Here is a 19,723-nt window from a genome sequence, read left to right as displayed (position 1 = left end):
ATGTTGGTAATCGGTTGTAGATGGGGTCTTAGATTCTCTATGGTGATGTTGCGTTTGTTTCTTGATATAATTTGTGGTGCAGTGGTTGTAGGTGTGCTTTTGACAGTATCTTTGGGCATGGTGAATGTGATGAGATGGTGGTCTGTCCAGGCGCATGGTAAGATGTCGATCAGGGAGATATCAAAGTTGGTGTCGGTCAACCAGTCCAAGGTTCTACCTTTGGAGTGTGTAGGCTTATTGATACATTGTGTAAGACCTAGTTGGGTGATAGTGCTGTTGAGCAGGGAAGCGTTCGCATCATTGGGTTCATGAAGACCTAGGTTGAGGTCGCCCATTACAATAATTTGTGAGCTTGGTTTAGTGTTAGATGTCAGTAGGTGAGAAATATCCTCCTCAAATGAAGTAATGGCACCTATAGGTCTGTAAATAAGGTGAAATAATATAGTCCTGGTGTTAGATAGTGGGAGTTTGATGGACAGTAATTCAGCAGAAAGTAGACATGGATTAGAGACTTCTCTGAAGTTCAAATTGGATTTAGCAATAAGGGCCACACCACCCCCAGTCCCAGTCTTTCTATCTGCGCAAATGATGGTGTAGTTCTCTGGGATAGCGACTGAGAGTGCAGGTCATGCAGCAGAATGTAGCCATGTTTCAGTGACTGCAAGGAAGTCCAGGTGATTGGATGTGATCAGGTCAGCAATATCGGGTGCGTGAGCCACTAGGGAGCAAGCGTTGATGAGCGCAACCTTGATTGTTGTGATGGCGGTGGTGTCTGATTCTTCAGATGGGTGGTCAGATGTTGTGGAGAGTCTGTGGTCGTAGAGTGTCGGTGTGTTGTCCATTGTGTGCTGAGAGAAAGTCATAGGGGGTTTAAGCTTAAGCTGGAGCGAGAGCATAGCCTTACGTTTCTCAGGTGTTTAGGGCATGGGATAAGTGGTCTAGGGGGGTGGCGAATCTGGTAATCCATTCTGCGGTGACAAGGATGGTTCTAGGAAGCAGGGAGCTGAAGTCGGTATGGCAGTTAATGCTTGATGCCGTGTGTTAAGTAGGAAGCTTGATGGTGATATGTTATGGATTAGTGAGAGGATGGTGGCCATTGTGAGTGTCACTCTTCTTAGAGTGGCCATAATTAGTGGCTGAATGGCTAAGTAGGCTGTGCTAGTGTGTTTGGTGTGGGAGGGATGGTCAGAGGATTTGAAGCTGGCGGGATGCAGAACAGTTGGTGATGATGTGACTAGAGTCCAGCAAGATGCTGGTAGGCTGCAATATGCGAGCTGAGGGCAGCTGTGATAAAGCGAAATGCAGTAGGTAGGCAACAGGGTACTAGTCCGGGCAAGAAGCAATAAGCAGGCATGGAGGTCGCTAGACCAGGCGGGATGCTGTAGGCCAATACTCTGCTGCTAAACCAGGCAAAGTGCAGTGGGGAGACAATAGGCAAATCCTGCACGAGCATGGATAGGTGCAGAGGCAGACTAGGCATATGCTAGTGTAGACACAGAATAGGCTAGTCCTGCACGAGCATGTCTAGGTACATTGGCAAATGAAACAGATGCTGGTGTAATCAACAGAATGGGCTAATCCTGCAGGAGCATAGATAGGTAGAGCGGCAGACAAGGCACATGCTAGTGTAATCACAGAAAAGACTAATCCTTCATGAGCATGTCTAGGTACATTAGCAAATCAGACCAAAGCTGGTGTAATCAATAGAATAGGCTAATTCTGCATAAGCATAGATAGGTACAGTGGCCGACTGGGTATATGCTAGCGTAATCATAGAATAACCCTAATCGGCAAATCCTGCATGCGCGTGTCTAGATACATTGGCAGACAGAAGCTAGTGTAATCATCAGAATAGGCTAATCCTGCCTATGCATAGATAGGTACAGTGACAGATTAGGCATATGCTAGTGTAATCCTCAAAATAGATTTGTCCAACAAGATTGGTGTGGAGGTAGGGAGCATGGAGCGGCTAGACCTGTAATACTGGCAGCGACGTGAAACAGTGGCAAAAACAGTCCGCAAGGGGCAGTGAGCTGGTACCGTAATATGAGGTTTAATGTCTCATTGTCTTTGGGGTTTGCATCGTAGGCAGTGGAGAAACTTTGCTGAAAATGTTGGGGGGGGACATGACCTCAGAAGAAAAGGTGACCCATTCAAATGAATGGAGACAAAATAGTATGCCATGAAAGTTGGGGGGGGACAAACACCCCCATCCCCCCTAAAATTACGCCCATGATCGTAGGGAGCTGTTAGATGCTAAAGTAAGCAGTGCAGGCAAACGAAAGGAGCTAGATAGCACATAGTTCCAGTGCAGGGGGATGAATCTTAAGGAATAACAGAGTTGCAGTTGGTTATATATTCAAAGTTGTCAGTATGTATGGGCAGAAGTTTTGGAACACTGAAAGTACTTACAGAGAGAGGCCGGTGCGTCCAGGCGACGTCCAGCCATAGACAGGCCCTTTTCCTCGGCATCCGCCTGACGGTCTTGGTGGGGGTGGAAGTAGCACCACGCAACCAATCAGGTGCTGCGTGGCATAGAGGAATCAAGGTGCTCTGGAAAAGGCGAGGGAATCCTCGGGCGGCCATTAACCACAGTAAGGTTAATGGCGTAGATGGTGGCGATGATTCAAATAACGTCAGTCTGGGGCTATGCACGCTCAGCACGAACCGATTGCAGTGCTGTAGCAAATATAGAGAGATAGAAACAAAGCAGACGAAAAATGCGGCGATTTTCAGTTGGCCTTCGTGTCTCACCAGAATGGGGGTAAAGCTGCATCCACAGCTGCAGCCGTGACGGTGGTGGGGAGAGAAGGCTCCTGCCCTCTCCTCCCAGCTGCTGGACTCTCTGAGATCCTACCAGGCACATATAGCTATGTATTTACGGAACGTGTATTTCACATATTATGATATGATAATCCATTTATAACGCGCCTATAAACATAAGTGTTTCAATGCAATGACATTTTTTTTATGGTTTGCATGTCCTAGCCTTTTCAAGAGGGGAAAAGGGTCCCACTAAACTTGATTTGGGAAGCCTAGGGAGAGATCCAGAGCCAATTGAGAGGGTCCCAATTTCTGCCCCCCATCCCCAATGCCAGCCTGCAGTCACACGCCACCTTCTCTCATGTGTTGCTCCACCTAAGACTCTGGAATGCAGTAGAGAGCCATGTTTGCTCTTTCAGAGTGGCATCACGATTCTCTGGTCTCTGTAACTCATGCACTCTCCGACTGCCCTCCCATCACCCATGCATGGCCCTGTCATGTTATTGTTCCCTGTCGGGTAATTTGACGCACCTTCCACCCAGGTCACTGAAGATCAGGCAGTGAAGCACATGGGCAGTTTGTGTATTTATCATTTTTATTAGTATGTTTACTTCTGTGGTGGGCACACATTCAGTTAGTGTGCTTTAATGCCTTGGCAATGTGCCATGGCCAACTTGCACATGCCACTTGTCATTGCATTCACTTGTCACATGTGTATGGGGTGAGCTGGTTAACGTCTTGAGGGGTGTTTAAGCAGATGCTCCTCTCCTGTATGGATGTCAGGTGCCTCCAGTTGATTATTTTTGCTGCTGACATATTGGTGTTACACTTCATGTAGCTGGCAGACCATAGAGGTTCAGGTAAGCTACAGACATGCATTGCACTGGTATTGTGAAAGTCTGGAGTGGGATGCCTGGGGGTGTCCAGTCTGGAGGGGGGTGTCCAGTGTTGAGTGGGCTGCCTGGGGGGGTGTCCAGTCTGGAGGGGGAGTCCAGTCTGGAGTGGAAAGCCTGGGGGTGGTGTCCAGTCTGGAGGGAGCTGCCTGGGTGGTGTCCAGTCTGGAGCGGGAGTCCAGTCTGGAGTGGGAAGCCTGGGGGGGGTGTCCAGTGTTGAGTGGGCTGCCTGGGGGGGTGTCCAGTCTGGAGTGGGATGCCTGGGGGGCGGTGTCCAGTCTGGAGTGGGCTGCCTGGGGGGGGTGTCCAGTCTGGAGTGGGCTGCCTGGGGGGCGGTGTCCAGTCTGAAGTGGGCTGCCTGGGGGGGTGTCCAGTCTGGAGGGGGCTGCCTGGGGGCAGTGTCCAGTCTGGAGGGGGCTGCCTGGGGGTGCCCAGGCTGGAGGGGGCGGCCTGGGGGGGTGTCCAGTCTGGAGGGGGAGTCCAGTCTGGAGGGGGATGCCTGGGGGGTATCCAGCCTGGAGGATGTGTCCAGTCTTGTGTGGGCTGCCTGGGGGCGGGGGGTGTCCAGTCTGGAGTGGGATGCCTGGGGGTGTCCAGTCTGGAGTGGGATGCCTGGCGTGTTGTCCAGTCTGGAGTGGGCTGTCTGGGGGCGCTGTCCAGTCTGGAGGTGGTTGCCTGGGGTGTGTCCAATCTGGACTGTGATGCCTGGGGGGGGGCTCCAGTCTGGAGTGGGATGCTTGGGGAGGAGGGGTGCCCAGTCTTGAGGCGGCTGCCTGGTGGTGTGTCCAGTTTGCAAGGGGTGTCCAGTCTGGAGTGGGATGCCTGGGGGGTGTCCAGTCTGCAGGGGGTGTCCAGTCTTGAGTGGGCTGCCTGGGGGGGGTGTCCTGTCTGGATGGGGTGTCCAGTCTGGAGTGGGATGCCTGGGGGGTGTTCAGTCTGGAGGGGATGTCCAGTCTGAAGTGGAATGCCTGGAGGGGTGTCCAGTCTGGAGTGGGAAGTCTAGGGGGGTGTCCAGTCTGGAGGGGGCTGTCTGGGGGGGTGTCCAGTCTGGAGGGGATATCCAGTCTGGAGTGGGATGTCTGGGGGTGTCCAGTCTGGAGGGGGTGTCCAGTCTTGAGTGGGCTGCCTAGGAGGGTGTCCTGTCTGGATGGGGTGGCCAGTCTGGAGTGGGATGCCTGGGGGGTGTTCAGTCTGGAGGGGGTGTCCAGTCTTGTGTGCGATGCCTGGGGGGTGTCCAGTCTGGAGTGGGATGCCTGGCGTGTCGTCCAGTCTGGAGTGGGCTGCCTGGGGGCGCTGTCCAGTCTGGAGGTGGTTGCCTGGGGGTATCCAATCTGGAGTGTGATGCCTAGGGGGGGGCTCCAGTCTGGAGTGGGATGCTTGGGGAGGAGGGTTGTCCAGACTGGAGGCGGCTGCCTGGTGGTGTGTCCAGTCTGGAGGGGGTGTCCAGTCTGGAGTGGAATGCCTGGAGGGGGTGTCCAGTCTGGAGTGGAATGCCTGGAGGGGTGTCCAGTCTGGAGTGGGAATCCTAGGGGAGTGTCCAGTCTGGAGGGGGATGCTTGGGGGGGGGGGGGGTGTCCAGTCTGGAGGGGATGTCCAGTCCCCTCCAGAGCTGCCACACGGCTGAGAGGCTGCCTTTGTCCCCCGCGGGGGACTCAGGTAAGATTCTTTTTTTTTTCTTCCCTTCCCTCCCTCCTCCCTGGCCTACCCACCCCACTTACCTGCTTGCTCGTGCGTCCCTGGTGGGGGATGATAGCAGCCTCCAGCAGTGTGGAGACTCGGAGCGGGGCCATCTCCTATCTGCGCCTCCACATGGCTGGAAGCTTCCATCGTCCCCCGCCGGGGACGCAGGTATGTATTTTTTATTTTTTTTCCCCCTCCCTCCTAATCCCATTTATCTTCTGCTTCTTTTTCGGGAGCGGACGCGCTGGGAACACATCTGTTCCCAGCGCGTCCGCTCCCGATGGCTGCCATGGAAAGGGAAAACGGACTCCGTTTTCCCTTTGCATGGCGGCCATTTTCTTGGTTGTTTTTTTTTTCTTTCCCGAAACACTGCAGCGTTTCGGGACAGACAAAAATGCTTTTAGTGCCCCGGTCACGCACATAATGCGGGCCGGGGTACTAATAGCAATATGACCCCCGCGGCGGGGGCATTACCAACTCAGGTTGAGTCGGTAATGCCCCGCCGCTCGGGTCATATTGCTTAATTATCAACCCACCTGGGTAGAGCAGGGCCGTAACCAGGAGCCTTCCTTTTTGATCATCTGAATTGACTGACATTATTGTTCGAGAGATTATGGATGCAAACACAGAGGTTTCTCCTGAGAGCTCTATAACCTTTATCTCTCGTAGGAACAGACGACTTAAAATCAGGGCAGACCAACAAAGAGAGAACAGGAAGAGGCAAAATGAGTCCTAAATTAAGAAATCCCAGAACTTGCCTCTAATAAAAATTAATGGCCACAATTCCAACATTAAGAACCTGTTATGTAGTGCTTCTGTGTATGTGTGTGGAGTTGCTGTAAGGCAAGGAGATGTGTTGTGATGTGCTTGTTCTGGTATGATGGATGTCTGTGATGTCAAGTGAAATGTTGTCTTGTGAATGATGGAATGTTTGGGTGAAGGTTCCCAGCCCAGGCAGTTAGGAGGTCCCCTGCCTGGGTGATGGGTGCCAGTGTTTGTCTGCCCTACTTACTTACTTTTGAAATCACATACAGCGTCAAATAAGGTGGCAAATGATGGTGTTGGGGTGCAGAAAGCACACCCTTCTTCTTCCGCTTCCGTCCCATGATGCTCTCTGCAGCTGTGCACCGTGCCAGAAGTCAGAAAGATTTTCTCAATTGTTCATGTACTCTGTCCTGAGCCGTCACGTCTGCCATCCATCACCTGCTGCTGCCGAGAGGCACCTCCTGCTTTGGGCCTGACCCTCTGAAAGGTTGCCTGATGATACTGCCCGCCTTCTCTATCTCTGTACATTTATTGAACCTCTTAAGATTGGAGGACAAATTTCAAATGAACCTCTTTTCCATCTCACGGGTATCCGATTTTGTATACACCATCATTCAACACTAGAATTGAAACTCAAAAGCTGGTTCAGGCCCTGTCAAGTTTTATAACAGATATTTCTCATGAAAGCAATTCAGAGAAGAGCTATCACTCCAGAAGCAGGCAGACCATATCAGTGAATGAGCATCTGTTCCTAGGCCAGTGCTCACAGTTGAGTGCAGGCAATGCGTGCTGTGATGCAGAAAGATGCACCAGTGTGTGTGGATGGATGTGTATGATATGATATGATATGATAGTTTATTTATATAGCGCCTATACACAATGTGTTACAAAGCGCTTAAAGGCAAGGGAAGGAACAAGGGAAAAGTCAATGGGCCTCATTAGAGGTTTGGCGTTAGCCTTGCCGCCAAACTTCCAGAAAATTTCCGGCGCCCGCGAATGGGCAATTACTGGGTCATTACAGCCCTGCCGGACCCGGTTATTACCCATTTGCGGGCGCTGGAACGGAATGCTCCCCATTGCCATTTGAGCCCCATAAACGGTGCCGGTGCATCCGACATGCTGTGCTCGCGGGTGCCGCTTGCCCGCCAGGTCCGACCTGGCGGGCAGAAAGGCACCCACCAGCACAACTCGTAGTTTGCCGGTCTGGGAACTATGGTACTGGCAAGCTTACCAGCACTGTAGTTTCCGCACCGGCAAACTTGTAATGAGGCAGAATGACATTCTTACAGGCCATGAACAGTAAGTATGCAAAATTAACTATCGTACTCGGCCTGACGACATTTCAGATAGTGCAAGAGCTTAGACATAGATAAGGAAGGGAGGGGGAGAGTGGTAAGGAAATGGAAGCAGACATGCGACTACCGTACTAGGCCTGGCAACATTTCTGGTAGAGCCGAGGGAAAACAAAAGGGGAGGGAGAGGGGTGCAGAAAGAGAGGGGAGGAACAAAACAAGTGACTGTCGTACTAGGCCTGACAACATTTCAGATAGTTCTGGAGGGGGGAGGGGAACACGGACGAGGTTGCTATCATACTAGGTCCAGGGACACTTCTGATAGAGTAAGTGCATAGAAGAAAATAAGGGGAGGAGGGGAGGAGACAGGAAAAGGGAGAAAGGGAGAGGTGGAAAGAACAGAGAGTGAGCAGTGAAAAAGTGCAGAAGCAAGAGGGGAGAGTGAACACAATTGCAGAAGTCAGTAGTAACACATAATGTTGCAACCCAGGATAGAAGATGAAGATGGGAACAGCATGTTTCAGGGCCACCATGAGTACAAGATGCAAAGGAAGTCCAGCATGAGAGTTGGGAAAGGTAACGCACCGTGAATCAATGAAGCCCATAAAAGTCAAATCTAGCTTGTGTTGTGATGGTGAAACCAGAATGTATCAGGACAGACTCCTGCAGAAGTGGGGGGGGGGACGGGAGGGTGAGCATGGTAGAAAAATCAAGCAAAAACAGGCAACACCCGTGTGCGGGAAGGGAGGGGAGCACAAGGGAGGGTGGGGCTGGCCTGTGGGGCCAGAGGGAGTAAACACATGTTGGTGCATGCTTACTACACGTGTCGATGATATACTAGTGGTCTGTATCACCAGAACGTTGCAAGCATTCATTGACATGTTTATAGATGGATGTGGGGCGTTAGGGAGGAGGGATACAGGCGGGCTACATGGATGAGACTATCGCATATTTTGGAGCCCCTTTGGATTTATAGCACTTAGAGGCGTTTAGCAGAGCTTAGCGCTAGAGTGGCCAGCTGCTAACACGCCGTAGCGTTTTAATAAACTCCAATCGGTTGTTCTTAAGGCTTTTAGTGGGGAAAAAACAAATGCCTCTGACCCAACAAATAAAGCTGCGTTCCTGAGCAACACACGTGTGCATTCAAGCACTATAAAGCTAAACACGAAATACTGAAAGCATATTAGAGCTGTGATTTCAAGTGCCTCTGTACCTGGTATGCATACACAGTCGCAAAGCCTTACCAGCATGCGTTTGCTGTAGACTGCCTTGGCATTCACACAGCTCTCGGAGATAATAACAAAACAAGACACGACTTCATTACTCTGCCGCTTGGTAAAACCCCGTTGTCATGCCAACTTTCAAAGTGTTTTCTTAATATGTAAAGGAGACCGCCAGCGCGCCTGCCAGGAAGCAAAGCGCGCTTGCACACAGAACCCGGCGCACGGCCAAAGCATGACCAGGTTGTCCTGCGGTAATTGCCCAGATGACAGTGCGAGCGCGTGACTGAACAGCTCCTAATCAAAGTGCCACACTAGTAGGGCGAAAACCCACCTCATTATCAAATCTCAAAAGGGCGGTCTGATCTCCAGCTGGTTCATTAATACCCTTTATTCCAACGTAAAGCCTTTATCCGGATTGGCAGTTTAAAATGCAGGAAACGGAACTGGAGGACTGTGCTGTACTTAACATTAAGGGGGCGGAGCCAGCTTTTGAATCCTAAACAAAAGCCAAAATGTGTGATGCTTACATGCCTATTATCAAGGCAGTCTGTACTTATTGGAATTCAGGCCAACAGCAGAAGTGAAAGGAAGTTTATTGGTCTGCTATCTATCACCTGACCAATAAGCCTTAGAGAATTGTTTTATATATACACACACACTGAAAGTGGGTTTCGGTTAACCAGAAAGAGCAGAGAAAAGCGGGGCACACGAGAGGGTGTCAATCAGCAATGAATAGCAGCAATGGATGGCTAGGATAAAGCATTTGCTCTCCATTAAACAAGAATGTTTTGGCATTAAAAATGGGCTTACTGACTGACCTCGAAGGAATTGTAAGTGCGACATAGGTTTGGCCATGGCTAATAGTTATGAAGATGTGAATGAACATTTACTGGCCATTGACTAATGATATTTGTTGATTTTTGGAAATAGGTTTTGGATATGCATTGACTAATCTGGTATTGTGTTGTGTACAGTTAACTATGAGATAGCGAGGTAACCAAACCCTGCACAGTGAAACACATTACCTCCACGTCCACTCTTCCTCGTCCCAGTACTTACTTCATGAGGCACCTGCCTCCGACACAGGATCTTCTTCTATTTCTTTAAATCTCTATAACTCCTCCCCCACATCCATGTCACTCAGTTTTTAATTTTTCCTGCCTCCGGCAGGTTGGACTTTTTCTTCCCGGTGCGGGGCACCAGGGAGCACCGATTGCTGGCCCCCTGGGGGGGGCTGTGTGGCGGGGCCCTCGGCTCCCTCAGGTGCGGCGCTGCTCCTGGGCCCCCTGCGGGGCTTGGGGTCACAGTTGAGCTGGATTGCCTCGCTCGGTTCTTTGCTGGGCTCCGGACCGCAGCGTGAGCATTGTGTCCCGGGTCCTGCATGGCCCCGGGAAGGTAAGGAGAGGGGAGGACTGGGCTTGATGTTTTTCCCCTCTCCTCCTGTTTTGGCCGTCTTGATTCGACTTGGCAGTATGGGCTAGCCTTCCCTTTTGTTGTGAGGCCTCTCTGCTTCTCGTCGTGGGGTGACAGTGGCAGAGAGTCTTTGGGAGTGCGGGGGCTCTGTTCTGTCGCAGGCATGTCACATACCACCTGCTCCTCAGACACACGGCCCAGGATGCACCGGATGTTAGCTGCATTATTTGGGGGAAGGTAAGGAGAGGGGAGGACTGTGCTTGATATTTTTCCCCTCTCCTGCTGGTATGGCCAACTTGACTCCTTCAACATGCCGTTTCCCTCGTGCCTTGTGTGCACATCTTTATTGGAAATGATGGCAAGCACTTGGCAGTATGGGCTAAGCCTTCCCTTTTGTTGTGAGGCCTCTCTGCTTCTTGTCGTGGGGTGACTATGACAGAGTATTTGAAACTGCGGGGGCTCTGTTCTGTCGCAGGCATGTCACATACCACCCGCTCCTCAGAGACACACGGCCCAGGATGCACCGGATGTTAGCTGCATTATCTGGGGGAAGGTAAGGAGAGGGGAGGACTGTGCTTGATGTTTTCCCCTCTCTTGCTGGTATGGCCATCTTGACTCCTTCGAAAGGCCGTTACCTCGTGCTCTGTGTACACATCTTTATTGGAAATGATGGCAAGCACTTGGCAGTATGGGCTAGCCTTCCCTTTTTGTTGGGAGGCCTCTCTGCTTCTTGTCGTGGGGTGTCTGTGACAGAGTATTTGAAAGTGTGGGGGCTCTGTACTGTCACAGGCATGTCACATACCACGCGCTCCTCAGACACACACAGCCCAGGATGCACCAGATGTTGGCTGCATTCCTTGCGTGCTGCCTGTGAATACGGCGCAGATTTGGACACGTCTGCAAGCGGCCGGAAGGGTACCGGCCTGGCATAGTCTACACTTCGGGTTCGAGTATCAGCGGTGCTGACTCGGTCCTTCAACCTTCCTAGACCGACGCATTGGAACGATCTAGAACATGGGGCTACCAGCTACTGGATACAGGGCTCAAGCCACCTCTCAGTCATGTGGCGTGTTAGTGGTGTGTTTGGGTCTGTGCTAGCTATGGACGCAGACTCCTTGTCCTGTCCTCTTCCTCTAAACTGCGCGAGGGAAAGTCGAAGGAGTTGATTTGCTTTTCCCTTGTCCGGCATGGGATTATGGAAAATGCATCATGGAAGTAACGGCCATGCAAGGGGTTCCCAGGGGGGATGTCACTTCAGTGGGTTTTCCAGTATAGGTATACCTCAGGTAGGGGGTTGCCTTTGATGTCGGCTATCCGGGATGGATTGCTTTGCCCCGCTTTGTGACAGTACTCTGCCCTTTTGACGCCAGCCTGGTGGCTCCTCTGTCAGCTGAGGAGGCCATAGTCTGCTGGACTTCTGGGCTGTCCAGTATCTTCCTTTTGATAGGTCAGATCTTTTTGTGGGCTGACAAGCATGCTGTTATATTGTGGTGCAGGCCTGTTTCAACGTCCTGTGATTTCCCTCTGGTGCAAGTGCAGTGACTGGCGGTTTTCCCTGGCTCCTCGTCTCTATCTTCTCGGAGGTGTATGGGACCGGTGGGGTTCGGCTTCCTGGGTAATGGGCTCCTTCTGGAAGGGGTATCAGTTGCCGTTTCCTGTCTCCTCCTGTCCAGGTTTGCATGGTTAGGACTTTGGTACCCAGCTCACGGTCCAAGTAGTTGGCCATGGGATCCGTTCTCTCCGAACGGTTGTTGTGGGTTACCGTCTTGCCCGTTCCTCTCCCTGTTCAGGGTCATGTTTTCTACTTGCGGGTGTTCCTGGTCCCTATGCCTTCTAGGATGTGTCACCTGCTTATGGGTCTCAAGACCCTGCACTGCTTGTCCGGATGTCTGGGGAGAGCGTACTCTGGATGTTGTGCAGGGGGGGCGCTTGCTGGCTGTTCTGGGCTGGGTTCTCAGAAGGCAGTATGTCTCGGCTCGCCTGTTGCTGAAGTTACGGGGCACGTGGCGTCTTGCATGTTTTCCAGTTCCTTGAGCCCGTCTTCGGTTACTTCTCCTGGTGTCTTATACTCTCTCCCACTGGCTCCCGACATCTCAGCTTTCGTAGTTTTGTTTTCAGTGTCCCCAGCGCTGCGAGTGTCCCTGCTATGGTGGCGGGGGGTTTCAGGTCTACAGGCTGAGGTGTGCTTGGTCCTTCCTCCTGTGGCCTCTCCTACTACCAACACCAGCAGAAAGGGTCTACATTGGGGGTCCTCTCAGCTCAAGGGTTGTGAGATCTGGGGAGAGCCGGCGATCATCCAATTGACAAGAGTTGTGCCATTGTCCAAGCTCTGGTGTACTTCGAGGAGTTGCTGGACGGTCGGCGGTTTTTGGTCCGATCGGACAATACGACGGCCTTGGCATATGTCAACTGCAAAAGGGGTTCCGGCCACTCCTTGAATGCTCTGGCAGCGCTGATAGGCACCTGGGAGGACTCTCATCTGGTGTCTCTGGTGGCCTCACGTATCAGAAGGGTGGACAATGTTCAAGCGGATCTTCTCAGACGCCGGTTTTCGCTCCTCTGCGGAACTGGTCCTGTTGGCCCAGGTCTTTGCGGTGACCTGTGTCAGATTAGGGTCCCTGGTTCTAGACCTGTTTGCATCCCCGGCCTTAGCAGAAGTTCCCCTCTTCTGCTCTAGGTTTCAGGCTGAGGGGATTGGGGGATGGACGCCCTCTCTGTACAGTGGCCTTGGGGTTTTCCTTTATGCCTTTCCGCCTATTCCCCTTCTGCCCCGGGTGGTTTGGCGCATCAGAGTGTCCAGGGTGACTGTGTTGTTGTTAGCTCCGTTCTGGTCCCGCCGGAGTTGGCTCCCTTCTCTGTTGGAGCTTCGGTCCTAGGAACCTTGGCTGGTTCCGAGGTGGCCGTGTCCCCTTCAAGGGGATCTGCGGTTGGAATTCCACCAGATGCAATGGGCGGTGTGGCTATTGCTCAGTCTAGGTTGATATCTCAGGGGTTCTCAGATCCTGTAGTTGGGTCCAAATGGATGCTCTTAGACCCTCCACTCTGAAGGTGTTAGGCAGACTCTGGGGCCATTTCCGAGACTGGCATGGGCGGTCTGGGATCCCTCCCCTGCGTTCTGGCCTCTGCTATCCTTCAGTTCCTCCAGGAGGGGTTTTGACAGGGGCCTGGCAGTTTTTCCAGGCTTCACTCTCAGTGGGCCTCCATGAAATTACTTTTGGGGGACTCTGACGGTCACTTGGATGGGGAGGTGTTGGTGGGGAAATTGATCCAGGGTTTTTCTTCTTCCCGTCCTTGTGCTGATAAAGGGCTTTCCTCTTGGGATCTCCCTCTTGTATTACGGTTCCTTCACGGGCCTCCTTTTGAGCCCATTTCCGAGGTTGATATCAAACATCTTACACTGAAATCTGCTTTTCTTATTGCCCTCACTTCTGCCCGTAGGCTTGGGGAGATTGGGGCTCTCTTATGTCACGCTCCTTTCCTGAGGGTGCTGCCAGACTCGGTGGTGCCGGGGTGTGGTCCGATGTTTCTCCCTTCAGTTGTCTCTCGGTTTTCACACCTCTCAGGTTCTGGTTCTCCCTGACTTCTTTCATGATCCAAGAACGCCTGAGGAGGTGGCTCGGCTTAACATTGATGTCCGACGGGACGCGTTGGAGTATTTGGCTTGGTTTGCTTTTTCCACCAATCTGATAGTCTTCTGATTGCTTGTGGTCCGGCTGGGGCTGGGCATAACGCATCTGTGGTTTCCATTTTCCGGTGGTTCCGGTTTGTGATCTCTAGGGCCTATGTGGCTTCTGGCCTGCCTGTGCCTGCGCACAATCAGGGGCGGTCTGCCAGGGGTTTGGCGGCTTCCTGGGCCGATGCAAGGAGGGTTTTTCTCTGCAAGAGATTTGTATGGCTGCCGCCTTGGCTGGTCTAGGCATTTTCATCAACCGCTATGGGTTGAGTTTCTCCCACTCGGGGGTTGGTTCCTTCGTGGTTCGAGTTTTGTCTGTGGGGATGTGATTTAAGAGTTATTGTGGGTGTGTTTTGCTGCACTGTTTTTGGCTCTGTGTCTCATTGGGACCTTTTTCCCCGTTGCTGCTTTGGTATACCTCATGAAGTAAGTACTGGGACGAGGAAGAGTGGACGTGGAGGTAATGCTCTGATTACTTACCGGTAATCTTCATTACTCCTAGTCCTACTCTTCCTCGTCACAGTACTGACGACCCTCCTCACCCTCCCTCCGGGGAAGGTCCCATGCTCCGGCTTGGTAATATGAAACTGAGTGACATGGATGTGGGGGAGGAGTTATAGAGATTTAAAGAAATAGAAGAAGGTCCTGTGTCGGAGGCAGGTGCCTCATGAAGTAAGTACTGTGACGAGGAAGAGTAGGACTAGGAGTAATGAAGATTACCGGTAAGTAATCAGAGCATTCTTACCAAAGATATCTTTGGACCCATGCATTTAAGGGTGACCCTTTTTTTAGTAAAATGTGGTTAATATTGAAGTGTGCTTAACTTTAAATGAACAAAGCATATACAAGGGAGTTATGAGTTCAATATTGAAGCAACATAACACCACAGAAAAACATGTTTTTTGAAAATTGTGAAATTATGTCATTTTGAATTGGCTGTCACTTTGAAACAGATCATAGGGCTGTGTTGTGTTTCTTAAAGAGAAAGGGTGTTTTTTTTAAAACGCAATGTCCGCATCAAGAATTTAGCGGTATTTCATTTGACAATAACCGCCGAGCCGGTGGGCCATTACCGGCTATGGTAATGCCCCTGGGGCCTGAAGTTACAGGCCTGAGTGTAGCGAGGGCCTTAACAGTGGCCCCGGGGGTATTATCGTAAGGTGGTAATGGCCCGCTGGCGAGGCAGTTATTGGCATTAGTATTCCGGGGTCTGCAGACTTGGGATACTAGTTTTCCCGAGTTTGCAGCCCCGGAACACTAATGGCTGACAAAAACTTTTCAAGCAGCATTTCTGTTGCCATTTGAAAATGTTTAGTCGCAGTACACGTTGGTTCTAGAAACACTAGAACGTGCATATTGCTTCATTAGTACGGAGCAACAGGGCGCCATTTTGGGCCAACTTGCTCCATACTAATGAATAGGAAAACAATAAAAATAAAAAAAGGCCACCTTGGAAAAGGTAGAAGGGGCTACGTGTGGTCCCTTCTCCCTTTCCAAGCATGCCTTGAAAAAAAGAGTGTACCCGGCACGCGAACGACGTTCGTGCGTCCACGGGATTACACTGTGGTATGGCTCAGAAACGAACCAATTCACGTTTAGTGTTTCCCGTGGACGCGGTGTGCGGGTACTAATTTCAAATATTGTACATGCAGTAATGGGAACGGTCGGCATGATTTTGACTTATGGAGTCCCTTGAATTATTTCCCATTTTGAGTCCCATAGGATGGCATTGGAAAATGCCATTGTACTGCATGTGTGATTATTGTATGCTGTAATATCGCATGCAGTACTGCTTTTGTGTGGAAGTAATCACATTATGGTTAACCCATCACAATTTCTTTACGGAACATAATCAAAGCTGACTACCAAATGGGGACTGAAGGTTCTAGACCTTAAGAAAAGCAAATCTAGAACAGTACAAACGCAAATGCTGGGGCACTATTGTCAAGTCTTGGGTCTTCCATTTCCAGAAAGGTGCCTTTGAGAGTCAGGCTGAAATATATCCTAGGCATGTTTTACGAAATGTAAGTAAATGCCGCTTGCACAGGGGGTGTATTGGGGCAGGAAAAGGTTGAAGTGGGGGAGAGTTTGAGATGAAAGCATAATCTTTTATCTGGTTATGTGATTTTGATGGGAGGTCTAGTTATTGATGTTGATCATTGCTGTTCTGTTGCCTCTCCCATTGGTGAGGTGCTAGGGCAAGACAGTAGCAGTGGCTGCCCGAGGGCCTACTAAATGTTTTCCCTTTCTCTTTCTTTAATAGCTCTGGCAAGATGATCAGTTTATGGAAAATTGGACGAAGGCGAACAATAACTGCAGGTACAGTTTGACCGACCTGTTGTGTTATTCACAAAAAGTGCTTACACAATGCCATCAGATGTTTTTCAGCAAGCCTCACCCTTCCCTTCTACTTAAGAGTATCTAATGTTACCTTCTGTAGTACTCCAGAACAGTGCCCAAGTGAACTCATATGCCAGAGGTTCCGAACTTGCCACCTTCTTGTGGCATCTCAAGAAACCCTGCTATCACAGTGCTTAAGAGCCTCTTACATCCAGGTTTGAATGGCTCAGGGGACAGTGGGCCTCATTACGAGTTTGGAGGTAGCCATGCCGTCATTACCGGCATGGCTACCTCCAAACTCGTGTCTGGGTCCGGGTCCCGAAAAAAGGGAATTACCGGGCCATTCCAACTTTTGCGGGCCCAGTAATTCCCATTTTCAGGACCCGGTACGTCCCCATTCCCATTTGAGCCCCCATAGGGCTCAATGGGAATGGGGAAGATGCTTACAATGGACCCGTTAATGACGGGTCCGTTGTTATCATCCTGTTCTGCTCACGGGTGCCGGTATGCACGTCTGGCCAGACCAGACGTGCATACCGCCACCCGCGAGCAAACTCATAATGTGGTGGCCCGGTATGAACGGTGCCAGTACCTTACCGGCACCGTTCATACTGCAGCCGCCAGGGTCGTAATGAGGCCCAGTGTGTCTCAGATGAAACAGGTTCTGTATCCGCTTGTCTATTTCCTGAGTGCATGTATATTGATCAAAGACGGAATGACTCAGACCATTGGCAGGGGGAGACAGAGCCCGCCAATTCTAGGACTCGATTGCACAGAAATGCAAATAGCCTACCACCACTCTAGATGAACAGGATCAATGGAATGGGGCTGGACATCTCTAGCCTTCGAGAAGTCTAGCGGGAAGAAGTTGTGTCTGACCTGTATGACTAGATGGGGTCTAGGGATGGACAGAGGGATTCTGCGCATATCACCTCTTTTACTGGATGGCAAAGACCCTGCAGAGGCTGTGTTCCTGGATCAAAAGATACAGGTGCTGTGCTCGCCGCAGATGGGCTCTAGAGCTTGGCACAGGGAGACAGTTCCCTTCACCACTGATACTAGATGTTTCAACATTACACAGCCTGTTTTTTCTGGAATTGGAATAGAGATCCAAAGATGCAGAGCCTGAGCTTCAGGAGGTAGATGGGCACTGGGGTTTGAGACTGGGGATTCAAAATCCTTCACCTAAAAATATGGATTGGATCTGGGTATTTGCAGAGTGAGAAAGAGCTGCTGCATTTTAGGACTGGAAGAGCTCAAGATAGTGGCAAAGGAATGCAGGTGCCCTCAGCTTTCAGCCGATCCCAGTGTTGAGGGCTCGTATGCCTGTATGGTCGCTGAGATTGCCTGAGAGTTCGGCCACAAGGGGAATCCCATTCATTTTTGTTTGTTCCGTTTGTCTTTAGATTGGGAGTGGCCGAAGACTGTGGTGGCATCGTCTCATTTCTCTGCTCTTCTGATGCCGCATACATCAGCGGTGAGACCATCGTCGCCGCCGGTGGAGCCAACTCACATCTCTGAAGATCAGCACCTGTTTCAGGAGTTCTAGGCAAGAAAACCTGAGGAAACAAAATACATTCAGGCTCATGCTTGTGATAGCCCAGAGTGTCACATATGATATGATATTTTATTTATAGCGCGCCCATACACAAGTGTTTCGGGGCGCGATGCTGATGCCTGGTCTTATTCGGACTCACGTTTAGTTTATCAGAGGCAAAGGTAGGGCCTGTCCCTTTAGAAACATATTTCATATTTTTTAAAGGGGGTGACCATTCTAACCCACCAGAAAATGTGTCAAACTGCTTCAGAGCATCGTCGAAAAGGCTAAACAGTAAATGGATTAATTTAATGTCTTGAGGCCTTCTATAGGGCATCATTACAAGTTTGGTGGTATCTGTGGTAAATCCGCCGAGATAGCACCAAACTGATTTACCGTTACCACCACTTGGCCCGGCAGAATTACAAGTGACAGTATGGCAGTGTTAGTCCCTATTTAAAGAGTCCATAGGACTCCATGGGGATTTCGGCGGAATTACCACTGGTGGTAATTCTGCCAAAATGGCAATAATTTGGCGTTAAGGTGGCGGAATTACCTCCAGAATTTCACTGGAGGTTTTCCCTCTGCCTTACCTCCAAACCCATAGGTGGTTGTTGCAGTAATGCCACGGTAATGCAGTGGTAGATTCGTCACCACTGCATTACCACTATTTTTGGCCACACCGCCGAACTCATAAACAGGCCCTTCAGTACGGTGTTCCATTGCAGGTCTAGGATGCCCTTATTGTTAATGTAATAAGTTGGAATGTGCCTTGTTGTTAAAAAAAAAGTATATAGGAGGATGTTCCATTATTAACATAACGAACTGGAGGATATTTCAGGATTGATATGTAACTTGACAAATGCTTTGTCTTGGTTATAATAAATTGGAGGCTATTTTGTCATTGATGAAACAAATTGGAGGGTACCCCAAGTGGTGGAAAGTCTGAATGCTGAATGAGAAGATGCCACATTGATGATACAGTACATACAATTGCACAATGTCTCAAGGACTACACAATAAAAATGCAGGCTATCTCTAAAGCTTCTGGTGCAGATTTTCATTTGGTGGAAGCAAATTGTCCACGAATGTATCGGATAGATCTGGCTTTGTAAATGTAGTGGGTAAGAAGTTATTTTGAGACCCCAAAGGGAATACATCTTACCCTCTGAATTTGCAAAGCCGATCTATTCTCTTTGCCAATCATTTAGCCTCATTATAAGTCTGGCGGTCTGGAAATAACGGTGCCGGTAGCAACGCCAGAATACGAGAATGCCGGCTGGAGCACAGAACTCCCTGCAGGTCTGACCTGCCGGGACTAGCGGCCCTTGCCGACTTGTTTTTCACAGAAGCACTGTTACCGTTAACAACGGTGCTGGTGCTTCCGTGTCCCCATTCCCGTGAAGTCTTATTGGACTCCATGTGAATGGGGACTTACAGTTTACACCGCTTGACCTCCTGGTCCGTCGCCACTTGTAATGTCCCGGTGGCATCGGGATATCAGGAGGTGGGAATGGTGTTACGAGGTCGGTTACCGCCGACCTCGTAATGAGGCCCATTGTTTATGTAGATTTGTCATTAAAGAAACCGTATGATTTCACATAAAAATGTCTGCGAGATTGACAAGCTCTCTGTTTGCTCTGCAGCCTTCATTGCGCTTAATTTCTGTAACCAGGATATACTGTGCATGCTTCGGAAATAAGTCAGGCCTCATTTGCATTTGCATGAAGCCCTGTGTGGGCACTGCTGCCGTCCTGTAACTACTGCTATATTTTCATACAAGGTGGATTGCAATAGGTTTAGTGGCCTCACAATACAGAGTGGCATAACGCAAAACAAACCTTTGAAGGTGGTTTATTTAGGGCTGTACACGTATCTTGGGCAAATAAGAGTGAAACTAAATGTATCTCAGGATCTCTCCTGAATGGGCAAAGGAATGGCGCTCATTACAATTTAGCCGGTCCGGAAACAATGGTGGCGGTAAGCTTACTGCCACTGTTGTTTCCGGAACAGCAAAGTACAAGTCTGCGGCCTGGTGCCGTGCCTCCCGCCAGGTCTGCCCTCGTGGGCGGAACGGCACCCGGCCCCAGACGTTCAGGGAAGCATCGGCACCGTTATTAATGGTGCTGGTGCTTCCATGGGCC

At 50.4% G+C, this 19,723-nt stretch overlaps 1 long non-coding RNA gene across 2 annotated transcripts; it reads left to right on the top strand.

The window, feature by feature from the left end:
• The first annotated feature begins 15,208 nt into the window (after window positions 1–15,208).
• LOC138521243 (uncharacterized) lies at window positions 15,209–18,622 on the top strand. 2 transcript variants are annotated; one of them, XR_011282985.1, is made up of 3 exons: window positions 15,209–15,326; window positions 15,966–16,021; window positions 17,449–18,622. It is a non-coding gene; the product is annotated as an uncharacterized lncRNA (long non-coding RNA). The 2 variants fall into 2 exon arrangements; XR_011282986.1 differs by having other exon boundaries at window positions 15,209–15,726.
• The last annotated feature ends 1,101 nt before the right edge of the window (window positions 18,623–19,723 follow it).

Source organism: Ambystoma mexicanum, chromosome 13 (assembly GCF_040938575.1).
Source record: "Ambystoma mexicanum isolate Mex_15411 chromosome 13, UKY_AmexF1_1, whole genome shotgun sequence".
In the NCBI taxonomy this organism is placed as follows: Eukaryota; Metazoa; Chordata; class Amphibia; order Caudata; family Ambystomatidae; genus Ambystoma; species Ambystoma mexicanum.
Note: the sequence above shows the minus strand (reverse complement) of the source record. Positions and strands in the feature narration are given on the sequence as shown.